Source organism: Trachypithecus francoisi, unplaced genomic scaffold (genome assembly GCF_009764315.1).
Source record: "Trachypithecus francoisi isolate TF-2019V2 unplaced genomic scaffold, Tfra_2.0 Lachesis_group13, whole genome shotgun sequence".
NCBI lineage: Eukaryota > Metazoa > Chordata > Mammalia > Primates > Cercopithecidae > Trachypithecus > Trachypithecus francoisi.
Window position 1 is genome coordinate 116689448 of NW_022681458.1, and position 19074 is coordinate 116708521.

The following is a 19074-nucleotide window of genomic DNA, read 5'->3' on the forward strand; positions in this document are numbered from 1 at the left end:
AAATGCTTCTGTAATTAAGTGAAATGTGTTGTCATTCTCACCTGCAGAAGCCAGGTTCCTGCAGGTTTCCTGCATCACTTCTCTGTAGAGATTCTTCTGAGAAGAATCTAGCAAAACCCGTTTCCTGGGTAAAGTTCACAGCCACATCCTCAAAAGTCATGGAGTCCTAGAACATTCCACACATGTGGATAGAAGGATGGGTGAGACTGACAGCACTGGGAATCTATACTCAATCAATAAGCTGTTTACATGATTCTAAAATTTTCAAGCATTTATTCTATGACTCAATTGTCACAACTCTTACTCTGTTCACACATACTCCCTCCCACACAGCAGTACTAATGCTAGAATTGAACTATTCAAAAACCAAGAGCAAACTAGAACACCCATCTCATTAGAGTCCAGGGAGTAAGATGTGCTGCTAGGAGTTGCCTTTCAACTTCACTTTGTACATTTCTATTATCTGTCATAATAAAGTCCTACCTGATGTGCTTAAGGGAGTTATTACCAGTCCTGAGACTACTTATTCTTAAAACCACCTGCTCGCAAAGTTGCATCTTGTTTGTATTAGTAACTTACATTTTGAAAGGGATTCCATGAACCCAAGTAATAAGAATGACCCACTGCATCTAAATGGCTTATGCAATATATTTGCCAAAACTTTTTCTGCGAAGGTCTATTATTTTGTGTCACTGCAGTGGTGCTTAGGGAACCAGCCACCAAAACACAGTCTGAACAAAAAGGTTCAATGAATTTCCCTGGTAGACAATATTTTACATGTGCTGTCGCTTGTTAACTGGGGAGTTGAGCCCATTCCATGTGATTACACCGACAGAGTAGGCTCATTAAATTAATTGAGTAGTAAATAAAACCAGTAATTGATATGTAACAACAGGAATACAAAATTTTTAAAATTTCTATTGCACAATGTCAAGGCAGAAAAAATAAGAGGAATACGACATATGTTTTTTAAAACGACACTAATGTCACCACTTCCAGATGCTAGTCCTATGAAATCGCATAAATTCCCAAATCAGAGATTTTTAGGCAAGAAAAACTACTTTTTCATACGTAGTAAAAATAACAAACGTCTAACGTTTTTTCATCATCTAAAAAAAGAGTGATGGCTTGTCTAACATACTTCTAAGATTTTCAAATGAAAACACTCAGGACAGCACAGTATTAGCAGAGAGATGAGCAAGCAGACCAAGGGAAAAAAAAAGTCTTAATGACGCAGCATTTATATGGAAAGTGGATGAATGATAAAGTAGGCACTGTAGAATAGAAAAAGAAATCACATGCACTTTAAAATATGAGGCAAACCAGGCTGGCATCTACTTGGGAAAATGCATTGTCTTCTTCTCTATTCCATGAACCATAATCAACTTATTATATATTCAAATATGAAAGATAAAACCAGAACACTTTCAGAAGTCATAGGAAGATTTTTCTTTTTACGAAGGATTAGGCAGAATTTCTTTTATGTAAGAAAACAGTGATAAAGGAACAGACAAACTCAAAGATATTAAAATTTAGGAAATAAAAAGAAAACAGAGTGGGCCAGGCCTGGTGGCTCAGGCCTGTAATCCCAGCACCTTGGGAGGCTGAGGTGGGCGATCACCTGAGGTCAGGAGGTTGAGACCAGCCTGGCCAACATGGCAAAATCCCGCCTTTTTGCTGTTTGTGTGTTTGTTTTTTGAGACAGAGTCTTGCATTGTCGCTTGGGCTGGGGTGCAGTGGCAAGATCTTGGCTCACTGCAACCTCCACCTCCCGGGTTCAAGCAATTCTCTTGCCTCAGCCTCTCGAGTAGCTGGGATAACAGGTGCCTGCCACCAGGCTCAGCTAATTTTTTTGTATTTGTGGTAGAGACAGGGTTTCACCATGTTGGTCAGGCTGCTCTGGAACTCCTGACCTCATGATCCGCCCACCTTGGCCTTCCAAAGTGCTGGGATTACAGGCCTGAGCCACCGTGCCAGGCCTAAAACCCCGTGTTTACTAAAAATACAAAAATTAGCTGGGTGTGGTGGTGGGTGCCTATAATCCCAGTTACTCGGGAGGCTGACACAGGAGAATCACTTGAACCCGGGAGGCAGAGGTTGCAGTAAGCAGAGATGGCGCCACTGCACTTCACCTGAGCTACAGAGCAAGACAGTGTCTCCAAAAAAAAGAAAAAATCCAAAAGTCACTAAAAACCCCTCAGATATCCAGATAAGAGGATACAGATGTGTCCACTGTCATAAATTCTTCACCATGCTACAAGAGGGAAACTGACAATTTGGGGAATCTTTGTAAATCATCAATTTATCTATCACACTTTTATTTCACCAGTAACATTGACAAAGCTAAGTCCAATTCCATTTGAAATTACCCTTAACAAGAACAGACGTTTAAAACTTACTACACTCACTCTGGGGAAGAAATAAATATGAATTTTTAGCAAATAAAATGCATCATTTTATCTTGCCTCTTTGGAAACAGTATTTTTATCTTTCAAGCTGTACTGACAAAATGTATCTTACAGTCAATGAAAAACTGAAACTCAAATAAACGGACAAGCCTTTTCAAGGTAACAAACTCAGGGAGAGGCAGTGCAGACTCCAACACAGACCTTTCTAAGTGTCACAGCAGGCCATTCCATCCCTCGGGACACCCATCCTGTTCAGTAAAGTACTCAGTGACCACCTAGGAGGCACTGCCACTGCTCTTTGTCCTTCTGTGCGCCTTAAGTGCATTTTCATATTCAGGTTCTTGCACATCCTGTCTGGGGTGGGTTTTCCTTGTCCTTTGGGACAGTTTTTCTCTCTTCACAAGTCTGAGACAATCTAGAGAACAGAAACCATTTCTGCCTTTTCCTCTCAGTATCAGCATCCCATTGGCAGACCATCAATGTGTCTCCGAGGAATGAAAACTGCGGCTGGAGGAACAGTTTTAATGACCTAGCTTTAAAGACATTATGTTGTATTGTCCATTCATTTCAATATCTTAAAATTTTAATACCCCTAAGGGTAACTAATACCATTTTCGATGAAACTATACCAGGAGATTCCTCTAAGGCCAAGAGCATCCAGCTGCTCCCCTGAGAGACTTACCCCCTACCTCAGGCTGTCCTTGGGGATGAGATGACCCAGGGGCTGATACTCACTAGACCCTCCAATAGACATGGCCACTGTGGGTATCCTGGGTCATCCCCAGACAGTTCTAAAATGCCAGGACTAGGAAAAGACAGGAGGGTGGCTGAGGACACAGCACCCTGTAAAGTTTTCATGGGGGGACCTCAACCTAAAGACATTTTGGTAACATGTACACTTAGGAAAGGTGAAAAGAAGAGAGGCACAAAGATTTTTTTTACAGAAAGCAGAGAATGATTTATTCTCTGCTTTCCTCTCATGTAAAATGTTTGGAAATAGGAAAACATTTTGGTCAAGGTGGCTCACGCCTGTATTCCCAGCGCTTTAGGAGGCAGAGGCGGGTGATCGATTAAGGTCAGGAGTTCGAAACCAACAAACCAACATGCAGAAATCCTGTTTCAAAAATTAGCTGGACGTGGTGGTGGGCGCCTATAAGCCCAGCTACTTGGGAGGCTGAGGCAGGAGAATCACTTGAACCCGGAGTCAGAGGTTGCAGTGAGCTTAGATAGTGCCATTGCCCTCCAGTCTGGCGACAGGGCGAGACTCCATCTCAAAATATATATATATATGTATATGTATAATACACATTTAAAATTATTACATGTAGATAGTATTTGAAGTCATGGGACTGACTGTAGGTAGAAACAAGAGAAGGCAAGGAAAGTTTTTATATTTATATTCATATATAATTATATAAAATTAATATACATAATTATAATACATAAATATATCATCTAGGCTGGGCACAGTGGCTTACACCTGTAGTCCCAGCAATTTGGGAGGCTGAGGTGGGCAGATCACCTGAGGTCAGGAGTTTGAGACTAGCCTGACCAACATGGAGAAAACCCCATCTCTACTAAAAATACAAAATTAACCAGGCGTGGTGGTGCGTGCCTGTAATCTCAGCTACTCAGGAGACTGAGGCAGGAAAATCACTTGAACCCGGGTGGTGGAGGTTGCAGTGAGCCCAGATCCCATCATTGCACTCCAGCCTGGGCGACCAGGGTCAAACTCCATCTCAAAATAAATAAATAAATAAAACAAAAAATATATTTATGTCTAAATATATCATTATAATCCATAGATAGATATATAAATATACATTTATTATGAATTTATTAATATATACAATAAGTTTATTTCTGAAACAGGGTCTGGCTCTGTCACCCAGGCTGGAGTGCAGTGGCACGATCATAGCTCATTGGAGCCTTGAAGAGATGGCTCAAGCGATCCTCCCACCTCAGCCTCTTGAGTGGCTAGGATTGCACGCACACACCACCATGCCTAGCTAATTTTAAATTTTTTTTGTAGAGACAAGGTCTTCCTTTTTTGCCTAAGCTGGTCTTGAACTCCTGGGCTCAAGTGATCTTCCTGCCTCAGGCTTCCAATGTGTTAGACATGGGCCACTGCATCTGGTCTAATGCATTTTTTACTTTGCACATTTATATTATTTAATATTTTAAGTACTGAATGTGTTGAACAACCAACTTGCAGAATTCCCGAACAATGGACAGTCAACTCTCATGTCCTGGTTCAAATCGCCCCAGCACACCACGGCTAGAAACCTTTCAGCCAACTTCCACTTATGTCTCCCGGGGTAGGACAATGTCACTTGGCCAATCTCCACTAAGAGGGACTCTGGAAAGGCAAGAAATTATGCTGTTCTCAATAATGGAATGTGACCAGGGAGAAGGCAGCTGGGAGGACCAGCTGGGTCCTCCAACCAGCAGCGTCCACCATCGACCAACTGCCCTAGAGCTACACCGTGCTGGGCATTTGGGGCACTGTTGTGAGCAAGAGTTTCCATTTTTCTTCTCAGGGGACCTTCATGCTAGTGGCAACAGACAATTTTTTTTTTTTTTGAGACAGAGTTTTGTTCTTGTCACTCAGGCTGGAGTGCAATGGTGTAATCTCGGCTCAATGCAACCTCTACCTCCTGGATTCAAGCAATTCTCCTGCCTCAGCCTTCCGAGTAGCTGGGATTACAGGATTGCACCACCACGTCTAGCTGATTTTTGTATTTTTAGTAGAGATGGGGCTTCACCTTGTTGGCCAGGCTGGTCTGGAACTCCTGAGCCACTGCACCCAGCCAAGGGGGAGATTTTAAATCAGTAAGTATAATTGTGATGAATGCCAGAAAGAAGAATGTGTGTGATGGGGAGGGGACCTAAGTTATTGTCTCAGATTTTAACACTTTCATAAGCAATAACTAAACACTTAGAAGCTTGAAACAACACACACCTTTAAGCCAATTTTGGCAAGCTAGGAGTTGAGCACATTTTAGTGGGTCCTGTGCTTGGGATCTCACGCTAAGCAGCTGGGCTGCATCCTCATCTGAGGCTCAACCAGGGCAGAATCCATTTCCAGGTCTGCTGAGGTTATTGGCAGAATTCCTTTCCTCGGACCCGCTTGGCAAGGGTCCAGCTTTTTGCTTCCTTGCCTACGGGGCCCTTCCAAAGGTCCTTTCTCAGCACAGCATCTCCCTCCTGCAGCATCTGCAGGCAAAACCTCTCTCTCCAGTGTGCAAAGGTGATGCACACTGACAGTGACATCCCATTGCTTTTGCCAGGCTCCATGGGTTAAAAGACAGTCACCGGTTTTGCTCGTACTCAAGGTCAGGAAGACTACACAAGGGCATAGGTCATTGAGAGGTCAGTCACTTTGCTCGTACTCAAGGTCAGGAAGACTACACAAGGGCATAGGTCATTGGGGGGTCAGTCACTTTAGGATGTGGCTGCCACCACTGAATTTGGTGAGACTTTAAGGGTTGGTAGGAGCTGGCTAGGTACAGGGGTGAGGGTGTGTCAGGCAGGGGTGAGGGCATGGAGGGGGATGCAAAGGCCTGCACCCTAGAATGTCCTTTCACTCCCTGAGGTTTTGTTCTCCTGATCCCTGAGTACATCCCAGAACACGGTGAGGCCTTAGCAGGGGAGAGGTAGGGAAGCATGTGTTGTTCATCCGGTGACCTTGTTAGGCAAATCAGATTAGAGGCCAGGCTTTCAGTGGTGGGTGCGAGTGTGGGAGTGATGAGCGTGTAGGTGTGTGTGGGAGTGATGAGCGTGTAGGTGTGTGTGGGAGTGATGAGTGTGTAGGTGTGTGTGGGAGTGATGAGTGTGTAGGTGTGTGTGGGAGTGATGAGTGTGTAGGTGTGTGTGGGAAGAGTGATGTTTTGGCCCACGGAAAATTTCAGATGCTTCCCTTTGTCCAGCTGGGGCTTTGGGAAAGGTGAGGGCTGGGCATCTGACTGGGATGAATGTCTCTGGCAGGCAGCAGAGCATGTGGATAGTTTGTGAAGCCGAAAAGGGCATGAGATTTCCTGTGGCAGTGCCCACTGCAAATGGAAGGGCATTTGCCCTCAGCCCAGACATATACAAGTTGGGCAGAGAAGGGGGTGGGTCCCCGGGACCCACAGAGGAGCAGCTATGGAGGTCCAGGAAAACCAAGGGTGTGGGGGCACATGATGCAGGAAGCTCAACTAAGATGAGGAAAGAGGTTTTAAGGACGATCAGGGCTGGGGACAGTGGTTCATGCCCATAATCCAAACACTTTGGGAGGCTGAGACGAGAGGACAGTTTGAGGCCAGGAGTTTGAGACCAGCCTGGGCAACATAGGGAGACCCCATTTCTATAAATAAATGTATTAGTACTTGGCATTTCAGGCGGGGAACAGCAAACACATGAAAGCTCTGAGGCAGGAAAGGGAAGTGATTAGTGCTCGCTCCTGGTTCCTTTATCAGACCTTAAAGAGATGCAGAAAAGAGATGCAGAGACATTTCAGGTACTCCTTGGCCGAGCTCCTTCAGGGAAGGCCTAAGTTCGCTTCTACTTCCCATCTATTACTTTTTTTTTTTTGGAGACAGAGTCTCACTCTTTTGCCCAAGCTGGAGTGCATGCAGTGGCAGGATCTCAGCTCACTGTAACCTCCACCTCCCGGGTTCAAACGATTCTCCTGCCTCAGCCTTCCTAGTAGCTGGGACCACAGGTACACGCCATCACGATCGGCTAAGTTTTTGTATTCTTAGTAGAGACGGGGTTTCATCTTGTTGACCAGGCTGGTTTCGAACTCCTGGCCTCAAATGATCCACCTGCCTCAGCCCCACAAAGTGCTGGGATTACAGGCGCAAGTCACCGCGCCCGACCCTACTTCACTCCTAACGCCCACCATACGTGCTTCCAAATGTTTGCTGAATGACAAGGTGAACGAGTGAATGGGACTACTTGACTTCACGCAGCAGGTAATCCTATTCCTTGGACCTCAGTTTCCCTTTTTGGAAAGCAAGCCTGTCTCTCGCTCTCTGCCCTAAAAGCCTGAGTTATGGGCTTGAGATGAGCGCGTCCTGTAGAGCAGACGCCAGGTGGACGTTGAGCTGGGTCTTGTAGGAGGCCAGGATCCGGCCAGCTCTTGGGTCCGGTCCTCCCGCGGAACCCCGTACACCCAGTCCCAGCGCCGTCCCGCCCAACTTCCCTTTGTTCCCCCAAGCCGCGCCCCTCCGCATAGCTCGTTCCCCATTGGCCGGGGAGCGGGGAAGCGGGCGGAGGGAGGGGTCGTGTGCGCCTGTGCGTTGTGTGTCCCGGCCGCAGCCCCGAGGCAGCTGCAGCTCCTTGATCGGAGCCGGATCCTGAGCGGGGAACACGGGCTGAAGCGGCGGCGGCGGCGGCCACGCCCCGGGGCTCCATTGTTGAGGCTACCCCGGCTCTGTCGGCTGCTCAGCTGCGCTCCAGTCGGCCCAGGCGCCGCGGCGAGGAGCGAACGCTGCGAGGCGGCGGCCTGAGGTGAGACGGCTCGACGGGCGACGGGGTCCCTGCCCCGGGCATGGCGGCTACGAGCTGGGCCCTGAAGGTTCCGGGGTCGGGATCCGGGGTCCGTGCGCCTGGGCTTTGTCTCGGCCTCGGGTGGCACCGGGGACTTCGCACCTGCTGCAATACCGCGTGGGCCCGCGCGGGGTCCTGGTCGCCCTGCGCGTGAGGGCCGGTCCCCACTGCTCCCCGGCTCCTCCCGTCTGCCGCGGAGGGGACTGCATGGACCTGGGCGCTGGCTTCTGCCCGGTCCCCCCGCGGCGTGGTTGGTCCCCGCGTGCGGCAGAGGGGGCCCTGCGAAGACTCACTCGTCGGACGGGGACCGCGTCACCGTGAGTGGGAGACTCCGCCGCCCTCCCTGGCAGTGACACTGCTTCGCCAGACTCACCGAGGGGACTACACGGACCCTCGTACTAGGGGGTCCGTGACTCTGGGTGGGGGCTCTTTTCCGGCCCCACATAACGGCTGAGTGTTTTGTCACCTATATAGGTGGCTGCGTGGACCCGCGCGCGTGGGTCCTGGCCGTCCTGCTAGTGGGGCTGTGCGCCGCCCCGTGGCTCGTCTGAGCCGACCCCGCCAGAGATGCGCGTGTAGTGGGGGTCCGTGTGCGGGGGAAGTGGTTGGTGGGGGCGCACTGCCCCGGCCCCGTGATTTATCCTCTCACATCCCCGGCGGGAGGAAGCCAGAGGTGCGGGCCTACGGCTGTCGCGCAGCTGCCATAGGCCGGCGGGTCTCGGGGGGTGAGGGACTGTCACCGCGCATCCCACCGGCGGGCTTCCTGCTCTGGCCCCGGGCTGGGCTCTGATTGGAGGGAGAAGGGCCCTTCTACCTGGCGCTTCTTGATTTCTTCCATTAGTAATGGGAAGAAAAAAAAAATCTGAAAGACACATTGAACTTTGTAGCTCTCAGCGCCTGGAGAGTGGAAGAAACTCTCCCAAGAATTTGGCGGGCTGAAAATGCGTTTCCGGCAGGAGCATCCACATCCATGGAATGAGGCCAAGGCAGTTACAGTTAGAGGTCAGATTTGTGAGGGGAGAGCGAGGGTGAGGTCCGTGGGTGGGGAGACTCTGACCTCAGCTTGATGGGAAGACCTGATGCTGCCCCTCAGACGCTGTATTTCTCAACCACCAAAGAAAGTGGAATCACTCCTTAGTGAATGCTTTCATCAAACTTTTGAAACACCTGTAATGTCCCAGGAAGCAAAATCGAACTGGCCAGTTTTCCCCTTTTAAGAGTGTTAAACGTCCCGGAGACAAACAGCAGAAGGCTCAAGGAGTCCAAATACTCAACCTGAAGTTCTTTCTGAACAACAGATGGTGTATAAGTAACAGGCATACGAGATAAAACTGAACTAATCACCGCAGTTGTAGTTCCTAGCCGTGTAGTGTGTCATGCAGGCCCTTTTGCCTTCTCTGCCCTCCGCTGTCCCAGACCCCAAGGCTACAGCGCACCTCCAGTCATCAGCTCCTGCCGACCCATTGCTATGAATTCTGTTTCGGTGGCTCCCTTCTCTCTGAAGTTTTGCTCGTTCTCCTGAAGTTCTGGTCTTTAAGAGCTTATGATCTGCAGCGACAGATTGGCTTTGGGCAGTACATGGTTAACTGTAGCACAGCTTGAAAAATGCTCTGATAGAGGTGGACAGGCAGTTTGTACATGCGGGTAAGTGCGAGGTCCTTTTTCAATACCATGAAACCAAGTATTCATGCTGTTTTTGAATCTGCACTTCTTTGACTCTCCAGAGGGTTTTTAGATTAATTTTGTTTCTATTACTTCCTAGTGTTTGTTGCATAGTTCAGAGTACTTGATGAAAACTCACCAGGTAGGCTGGGCGCGGTGGCTCACTCCTGTAATCCCAAGACTTTGGGAGGTCTAGGCAGGCGGATCACTTGAGGTCAGGAGTTCGAGACCAACCTGGCCAACATGGTGAAACTCTGTCTCTACTAAAAATACAAAAATTAGTTGGGCGTGGTAGTGGGCGCCTGTAATCGCAGCTACTCAGGAGGCTGAGGCAGGAGAATAGCTTGAACTCAGGAGGCGGAGGTTGCAGTGAGTCAAAATGGCTTCACTGCACTCCAGCCTGGGCCATAGAGTGAGACTTCGTCTCAAAACAAAAACAAAAACAAAAACAATGTACTGGGTCTACCTCCGGCTCTGGAATTTTCCTGGAAGACCTTCTCTTCTGGGCTTCATTTTTCTCAATTTTGAGGATCGTAAACTACATAATTTCCAAGAATCTTTGCCCTACATCTTTAATTCTTTCAAGCAAATATAGCAGAGAAAAATTCTCTTCCCGGCAATGGTGTAAATAATGGAGGCTTTTGAAAATGTGAATTCTAAAGTGGAAATTCTTTTTCCTCTTTGTTTCCTTTTAAACGAGTTGAGTTACATGAGTATATACTTGAACTCAGAGTTAAGGACAAGTATCTCTGAGGAAATCTTAAGCAGCTTTTTGGCAATATCTTGCATCTTCTTCACAATTGTGTTTTATGTGCAGCATTTCCACTATATCCAGTTGGTTTGTTTTTTTCTCATTCATGGAGTTGTTGAGCTCAGAACTTTTCAGGAGCATTTTGTTGATCTTTTAAGTGTCATGTGAAATATGTTCCAATTTAACATTTTATTTTGTTGAGTAAAATGGGAGTAAATGGAAATTTGAGAGTGCCTTGAGTAGATGTACTTGGCTTTGTGTAATGGCTTGAAGCATAGTTTAAAATTACCAGTGGGGGCTGGGTGTGGTGGCTCACACCTGTAATCCCAACACTTTGGGCGGGCAAGGCAGGCAGATCACGAGGTCAGAAGACGGAGACCATCCTGGCTAACACGGTGAAACCGCGTCTCCACTAAAAATACAAAAAATTAGCTGCGTGTGGTGACACATGCCTGTAGTCCCAGCTACTCGGGAGGCTGAGGCAGGAGAATCACTTGAACTCGGGAAGTGGAGGTTGGAGTGAGTCGAGATTGCACCACTGCACTCCAGCCTGGGCGACAGAGTGAGACTCCATCAAAAAAAAAAAAAAAAAAAAAAAAAACCACTTGTAAAAAATTGCATCACATGTTGAATGACCTATAAAGGAGCTACAATTCTAAGGAATATGGTAATTAATTCGTTAAAATAGTCAGGCTGCGTGCTGTGGTTTACACCTGTAATGCCAGCGCTTTGGGAGGCTGAGGTGCGAGGATCACTTGAACTCAAGATTAGAAGCTGCAGTGAGCTATAATCATGCCACTGCACTCCAGTCTGTGTGATGGAGTGAATCCCTTTCTCTAAAAATTAAAAAGGTAAATAAATCATATAAAAATAAAATACTAAGCTCCTTTCCAATTTATCTGTTTGGTAAGGTGGGAGTTTGATGTGCTTGAGTTTCTTAAAGCCACGTGTCTCTGTAGAAAGGAGACACAATTTTCTCTGCTATTCCTAGTTATTTGGATGATTATAGGGATTAAAAATAGCCATTTGGTCAAGTGTTGAGCTACTGAATAACAATTTTTGCTTCACTCAGTAGGATTTTGCCTTTCTTTTGATTTGCATTCTTATCTTAATTTAGGAAAAGGTCTTTGTTATATGCCCCATGCACTTTATTCTTTTGGGGAATCTGATCTTAGGAGAGGGCTTCAAAACGTGACCAGATTTTCTTTATGGTTTTCTAGATTTTATTAATGTCTTAATAAAACTTAGCTAGCCGGGCGCGGTGGCTCAAGCTTGTAATCCCAGCACTTTGGGAGGCCGAGACGGGCGGATCACGAGGTCAGGAGATCGAGACCATCCTGGCTAACACCGTGAAACCCCGTGTCTACTAGAAAATACAAAAAACCAGCCGGGCGAGGTGGCGGGCACCTGTAGTCCCAGCTACTCGGGAGGCTGAGGCAGGAGAATGGCGTGAACCCGGGAGGCGGAACTTGCAGTGAGCTGAGATCTGGCCACTGCCTTCCAGCCTGGGTGACAAAGCGAGACTCCACCTCAAAAAAAAGAAAAAAAAAAAAAACTTAGCTAGTTAATGCTGCTTCCATGTCGAGGTATTTTTTATTTAGAGTAGGCTTGATTTTTATATGAATTAAATTAAAGGAAGTCTCTCATGGAAGGGGACACATGGGTAAGGAGAAGACAGAGGGTATATATATATACTGGGATTACATGTGTGAGCCACTGCGCCTGGCCGACAGAGGATATATTTTTATACATTTTTGAACTCTACATTTCAGAGTTCTTTCCTCTAGCCCTGGTCTGGGTCCCAAACAGGGAACTTAATTCACTCTATCACTGAAGTATACTCTTGCTTTGATGCCATTGGTATGTTGTCCTAGAGATTTGCTGTGGCTGCCAGGAGTGTTTCATAGTTAAGAACTGATGCAACCTCTCTTTTGTCAGTGTATGAGTCCATAAACCATCTTGTTTCCTTTAGTATTATCTCCCTGGAACTGGAAGGTCAGACAGGAAGTTTTCTTAGATTATAAGTCTCAGTCTTTGGTATGTACCTTTGTCTCCCATGTCACCTGCTGTTTTTTTTTTCCCCCTGTTTTTCATTTTAATGTTTTTATTGGGTAAATGTCTATTATTGCAGGCTACCTCAAAACATGTTTGGATGTTGACAGGATATAAGTAATATAAAAGAAAATACTTATTCTAGTTCTTTTGAGCAGAGAATTTGGTTTCGCTATGTGGCCTTATTAAAGCTTTTGTTAAGTCCAAGTACTTTGTGAACTTCAGTTCCCTTACCTGTAAAATGGAGTTAGTTGTTAGTAATACCTGTTCTGCCTAACTCAGGAGATTGTTTTGAGGATCAAATGAAATCATGAATGTAATAGAATTTTGTAAATTTTAAATGAAATATTGTATTACCTAAGATTTTTTTTTAAGAGCCATATTAAGAATGGAATGAATCTGGGTTTTCCTTTGAAATGCCAAATGTTTAATGTACAGACAAGTTTTAATGTGTCAGTTGGGGAGCTTCATTAGGATTGTTTTCTATCTTTAATTGGCCAGTATTGTTTTATATTTTAGCATTTTTGGGGACCATCAACATTTGTGTTTCGGTTATCATTAATATTTTACAAAGTTATAGAATGTGCATGATTTAGTCTTTAACAATCTCTTCAATTATTTACATTCCCATGTAAAAAATGCAGTAATGAACGTCCATGTAAATAACATCCTCATGCTTTAATGAAGCATAGTTTCTTGACATTGCAGTTGCTAAGTGCCCTGTCTTGAGATTGGGAAAGCTAAAGGACAGTTAAAGGGCAGTCAGAGGTCAAGGTCAGCAAAGCATCACCTTTGACATTTGAAATCCAGCAGCAGGTATCACAGTGAACCCCATTCCAGCATCCAGGAAGTTTCTCTGCCCTGCCTCTCCTCCAGCCACCTCAGAATCTGTGTCTGCAGTGTTGGTCCTGCTTTCCTGTCTCTCCTCTGCCTTTTCTCTCTCTTCACCAACTTCTACCGAGTGCCTCTGATGTCCCAGACAGTGGCAGTGGGAGTACAAAGGCTAATAAACCCTGCCTTGGTCCTCAAAGAATTTATGTTTTCTGTGCAGATATTAAGTTACACTGTCATATATAGTGTTGGCAAACATTGATACAGATTTCCTGTGACGTTCAGAAGCACCGTCATAGAGGCAGAGATGCAGAGGCAGCACTGGTGACTCACACATGGAGAGCTGGAGTTCTTGGTCTAGTGGGAGAAACTGACATGGACATCATTTCAGTGCAGCGGAGTGAGTGCGGGGATGGGCTCCCTCAGGGCATCTGGGGCTGGGTTTGTCTGGTGTTTAGTCTCCTGCGTGGTCCTTAGAGTTTATCAGTAAGATGAGCATTGGGAGGTTTCTAAGTGAAAGGAAAGGCAATCACCTGAAACGTGAAATTTGTAGGTGTTCTGGGCCATTTGTAATTCACTGAATCTGTTTTGTCAGAGCAAGTCTATCATCTCTTTTGGATGGAGTGTGGCCAGCCCTGCCTTACGAAGTAAAGAAATCAGAAAACGCTTGTCAGGTGTCAACACCGTGCCAGACACTCTTCTAGGGGTTTCCACGTAAATCACTGTATTCATTTCTGTTGCTGCTTTACCACATTTCCACATATTTCGTGGCTTAAAACAATTGAAATTGTATCATCTCACAGTTCTGTGGGGCAGAAGTCTGATGTGAGTGTCACTGGGCAAAAATCACCATGTGGACTGGGCTGCATTCCACACTGGAGAATTGTTTCCAAGCGCTTTTGGCCAAATCTAGTTCCTTGTGGTTGCAGGACTGAGGTGTCTGTTCCCTTGCTGGCCATCTGCTGGGGGCTGTCCTCAGCTCCTGGGGCCTCTATCTGGTCTTTGCACGTGGTCCCATCAGCTCAGGACTAGCTAGGCCAGGGACCTGCTCAGGCTCTCCAGTTCCCCTGTGTGCATTTCCTTTCTTCCACTTGGAGAAAGTTCTATGCCTTATTTTAAAATATTTTTCTGAGATGGAGTCTCGCACTGCTGGCCAGGCTGGAGCGCAGTGGCGTGATCTCAGCTCGCTGCAACCTCTACCTCCTGGATTCAAGTGATTCTCCTGCTTCAGCCTCCTGAGTAGCTGAGACTATAAGTGACTGCCACGATGCCCGACTAATTTTTGTATTTTTAGTAGAGATGGGGTTTCACCATTTTAGCCAGAGTGGTCTCCATCTCTTGATCTCGTGATCCGCCTGCCTTAGCCTCCCAAAGTGCTGAGATTACAAGCATGAGCCACCTCTCCTGGCCAGTTCTATGCTCTTAGAGGCTCATGGGATTAGATTGGACCTCCCTGGATAGCCCAGGATCCTTCTCCTAAGGCCTGTGGCAAAGCCCTTTTGCTGCGTGACATAGTCACAGGTCTCGGGGGTTGGAATCTCCCACCACAGTTACCGATCCACTTACTACAGCAGCCTGGGAGGTGCTTTTCATTGCCCCTGGTTAACAGATACCTTTTTTTTTTTTTTTTGCAAATTGGCAGGAACATGAAGATCCCTCTTTTTTTTTTTTTTGAGATGGAGTCTCATTCTGTTGCCAGGGCTGGAGTGCAGTGGTGCGATCTTGGCTCACCACAACTTCCAGCTCCCGGATTCAAGCAGTTCTCCCGCCTCAGCTTCCTGAGTAGCTGGGACCACAGGCACGTGCCAATGCCCGGCTAATTTTTGTATTTTTAGTACAGACGGGGTTTCAGTATGTTGACCAGACTGGTCACAAACTCCTGACCTCGTGATCCACCCGCTTTGGCCTCCCAAAGTGATGGGATTACAGGCATGAACCACCACACCCAGCCATGAAGATCCTTCTTAAATGAAAAAATCGTTTCTCTGACTTGATGTGAGGCTGTTGGTGAGACTGATAGCAGTGGAGACAGGTCCGTCAGAAATGGAGCTAAACTTTGTGTTTTGGAGTATTTTGATGGCCTGCCCTGATGATGTAAGTTTTGCTAAGAAGTCATTAGAGTAATTCCTCTACTGGAAGAAACACCCATATGGGGAATTTGGGACCTTGCCTTTTCAAGTTTTACACAAAGGACTCTCCATGGGTGAAAAGGACATGATTCCAGGTCCATTTCTAGAATGGAAACAGCTGCATCAACCCAACAGCGATTCACATTCCTGAGTTTGAGAGAATCCGATTGTTTCAAGGCTGAAGCCAAAAGCCCAATAAACAATGTTTGTACCTTTTTTCATAGTTAGGAATTAGGTGCATCCTGTGGTCAAGAAAACAACTGATGGTGGTCACCAAGAAGTTTAAAACCAAGAAGGACCTCATTTTATCATGTGGGTGTTTTTGATTTTCTTAAAGAAGTTTTTATTTTCCTTTGCAATAAATGACAAGCTCTGACTTGAAATACATTTTCTTTAATAAACCAGAATCTAGGGCTGGGCACAGTGGCTCACGACTGTAATCCCAGACTTTGGGAGGCTGAGTAGGGCAGATCATGAGGTCAGGAGATTGAGACCATCCTGACTATGGTGAAACCCTGCCTCTACTAAAAATACAAAACATCAGCCTGGCATGGTGGTGGGCGCCTGTAGTCTCAGCTACTCGGGAGGGTGAGTCGAGAGAATGGCGTGAACCCGGGAGGCAGAGCTTGCAGTGAGCGGAGATCACGCCACTGCACTCCAGCCTGAATGACAAAGTGAGACTCTGTCTCAAAAAAGAAAAAAGAGAAACCAGAATCTATAAAACTAAGGTTTTTAACCTGGCTCTCAGAACTTTATGAAGTCCCCAAAATCCTGTGCAACAATTTTGTGTATATGCATTCATGTGTGTTTATGGGGAGATGATTTATAGCTCTCCATACTTTTTCAAAGTGGTTGGATTCCAAAAAATTTTAGAATACACCACTTCGGCCTGGTGTGGGGGCTCACAGCTGTAATCCCAGCACTCAGATAGGCTGAGGCAGTAGAATCCACTGAGGTCAGGAGCTTAAGACCAGCAACATAGTGAGACCTCCACCTGTACCACACACAAAAAAAGAAAGAAAAATGCTGGGCGTGGTGGTGCACACCTGTGGTTCTAGCTGCTCGGGAGGTTGATCACCTGATCCCAATAATTTGAGGCTGTAGTAAGTTAGAATTGCACCACGGCACTCCAGCGTGGGCAACAGAGCAAGACCCTCTCTCAAACAGAAACAAAAACAAAAACCCATATCACTTAATATACTAGTGTTGTTGGTCAAGTATCAGATTTTGTTTAAAAACGAAATACTCTTTTTTTTTTTTTTTTGAGATGGAGTCTCTGTCGCCCAGGCTGGAGTGCAGTGGCGTGGTCTCAGCTCACTGCAAGCTCCACCTCCCTGTTTCACACCATTCTCCTGCCTCAACCTCCTGAGTAGCTGGGACTACAGGCACCCGCCACCACACCCGGCTAACATTTTGTATTTTTAGTAGAGACGGGGTTTCACCGTGTAAGCCAGGATGGTCTCGATCTCCTGACCTCATGATCCGCCCACCTTGGCTTCCCAAAGTGCTGGGATTACAGGTAAATACTCACTTTTAGCAATTTGTACAGGCATACAGCTCTAAGAGTCAGAAATTAACAAGACTTAGGACAAAACCCAGAAGTCCCCTACCTTACCTTTCTCTACTCTGATCCCTGCTCCTTGGAGGTTACTGTGTTTATGTTTTAGCTCGTTCTTCTAGATTGTGTGAAAGACAGGGAGATGTCCTACTGTGGAAGAAAAGGATTCAGGTTGCTTACCCTTCCCCCCCTCCTGTTGCCCACGTTTTTCTCCCCCATCCTCTCAGTATAATTATTGTGATAGTGAGGCCAGGCACGGTGGCTCGTGTCTTATCCTAGATTTTTGGGAGGCCGAGGTGGGCAGATCACTTGAAGCCAGGAGTTGAAGGCCAACCTGGCCAACACAGTGAAACCCTGTCTCTACTAAAAAATACAAAACTTAGTCAGTTGTAGTGTCACACACCTGTAGTTCCAGCTACTCAGGAGTGTGAGGCACAAGAGTTGCTTGAACCTGGGAGGTGGAGGTTGCATTGAGCTGAGATCGCACCATAAGCTGAGACCAAACCACTGCACTCCTACCTAGGCAACGGAGGTAGACTCTGTCTCAAAAAAAATGATCGTGATAGTGGGATACATAGTATAATAGTGTATCTATTTAGTATTCTTGTTGGGTTTTGGCCCAAAGCTTCTAAAACCCTTGTAATTTCCTGAGTGATAGGAACATCATTGGTTATAATATTTGGTCTTAGGTTTCCATACCTGACACAAGAGCTTCTAAGACTTTTGGAATCTCTGGGGTGATAGGAGTGTCTTTTGTATGATAATGAGATGACAGGTGGCTTTGGGCCCCTGGACAGGTTTAGGATTAGGGCTGGTTGCCAGAAAGATGAGTCATGAGTAAAGAGTTGGACGTATCAGCCCCACCCCTACCTCTGGGAGGGGAGATGAGACAGGCTGGAGATTGAGCTAGTCATGGGTGGCCAAAGACTTAATCATGTCTATGTTGTGAAAACTCCATAAAACCCTCTAAATACTGGGTTTGGAGAGCTTCCGGTTTGGTGAACTCATTTGGTGCTGGGGAGGTGGCACTTCCAGGGACCGCATGGGAGCCCCGACCTCTCTGCCCCGTGGTGGGCCCTGTGCGTCTCTTGCATTTGGCTGTTCCTGTGTCCTCTTCTTTGTAATAAACCAGTAGGAGTAAGTAAGTGCCAAGCGCTTTGTGTCTGTCATCTCTCTTACTTTTTCAGCAACACTGTGTGGCAGATAATGTCCTCATTTTGCCCGTGACAAAATGAGATTGATGCATTGAGTAACTTGCTCAAGGTCACATCATAAGTGGATTTCAAGCTCTGACTCCGAAGCCTGTGCTTTTAACCAGCATGCTGCATACGTGGCCTCTTTATTTGTTAGGATTTTTGGTGTCTCTAGGGCCTGACACCAAATTGGTCATTGTGGCCTAGAGCTGTTATAATGGAGCTTTCAGCAGCCCTGTTGAGAACAGAGCCAGCACCTCCGGATTGGCAGGGCAGGGGCTGTACCTGTTGGGAGCTGCCCGCCACTCCCTGTGGCCCTTGGCTAATCTTGCTCATCCACTCCCTCCCTCATTCAGTAGTTCCTGAGTGCCGCCTCTGTGTGGAGAAGGAGGCAGCCTTCCAGCCCAGGTGGGGCCTGCAGGTACACACAGGGAGAGGCAGCTGTGCACTGAGCTGGCTGTAGGCTGGCACAGTGTGGCTCCAGAGGTGGCGATAGAATGCTCTGGGACTGCAGAGGGAGCACATGCTTCTGAAAGGGAGGAAGGGGCAGGCACCGCAGAGGAGGTGTACTTGAGTTGGACTTTGAGGGAGGAGTTGGATTTCCACAGTGGAACCAAGCAGCAGAGGCTTTCTCAGCAGCTGAAGATGACAGCCAGCCAGCCTCAAATGTTCAGCTTTTCCTGAATTCTCTTTTTCAGGACAGTGCAGTAAGTTTTCAACAGAGATAAAGAAGTCACCTCCATGTCATTCATGTTCTGTAAATCCCGTGTGTCATCTTTGATGCTTAGCAGATGGGGGCAGCCTGGGCCATAAAGAAGATCCTGTGTGTCCACTTGTTGGGACATCAGTCAGGTGTGGCAGAGGGCAGTGATAATTGCCTGCTCCTGAGGATCTCAGTTGTACCTTTATGTGGAGAGGACAAAGAAAGCTGTTGTACAGGGGACAGGAGACATTTCAC

At 46.7% G+C, this 19074-nt stretch overlaps 1 long non-coding RNA gene and 2 pseudogenes across 2 annotated transcripts in view; 2 read left to right on the forward strand and 1 right to left on the reverse strand.

Moving 5' to 3' along the window:
* The window catches only part of LOC117095269, a 247749-nt gene that overhangs the window by 213159 nt on the left and 15516 nt on the right, over positions 1 to 19074 (forward strand). The window lies entirely within an intron of this gene.
* LOC117094235 lies at positions 7429 to 8694 on the reverse strand (annotated as a pseudogene).
* The window catches only part of LOC117095273, a 1129150-nt pseudogene continuing 1117880 nt past the window's right edge, over positions 7805 to 19074 (forward strand).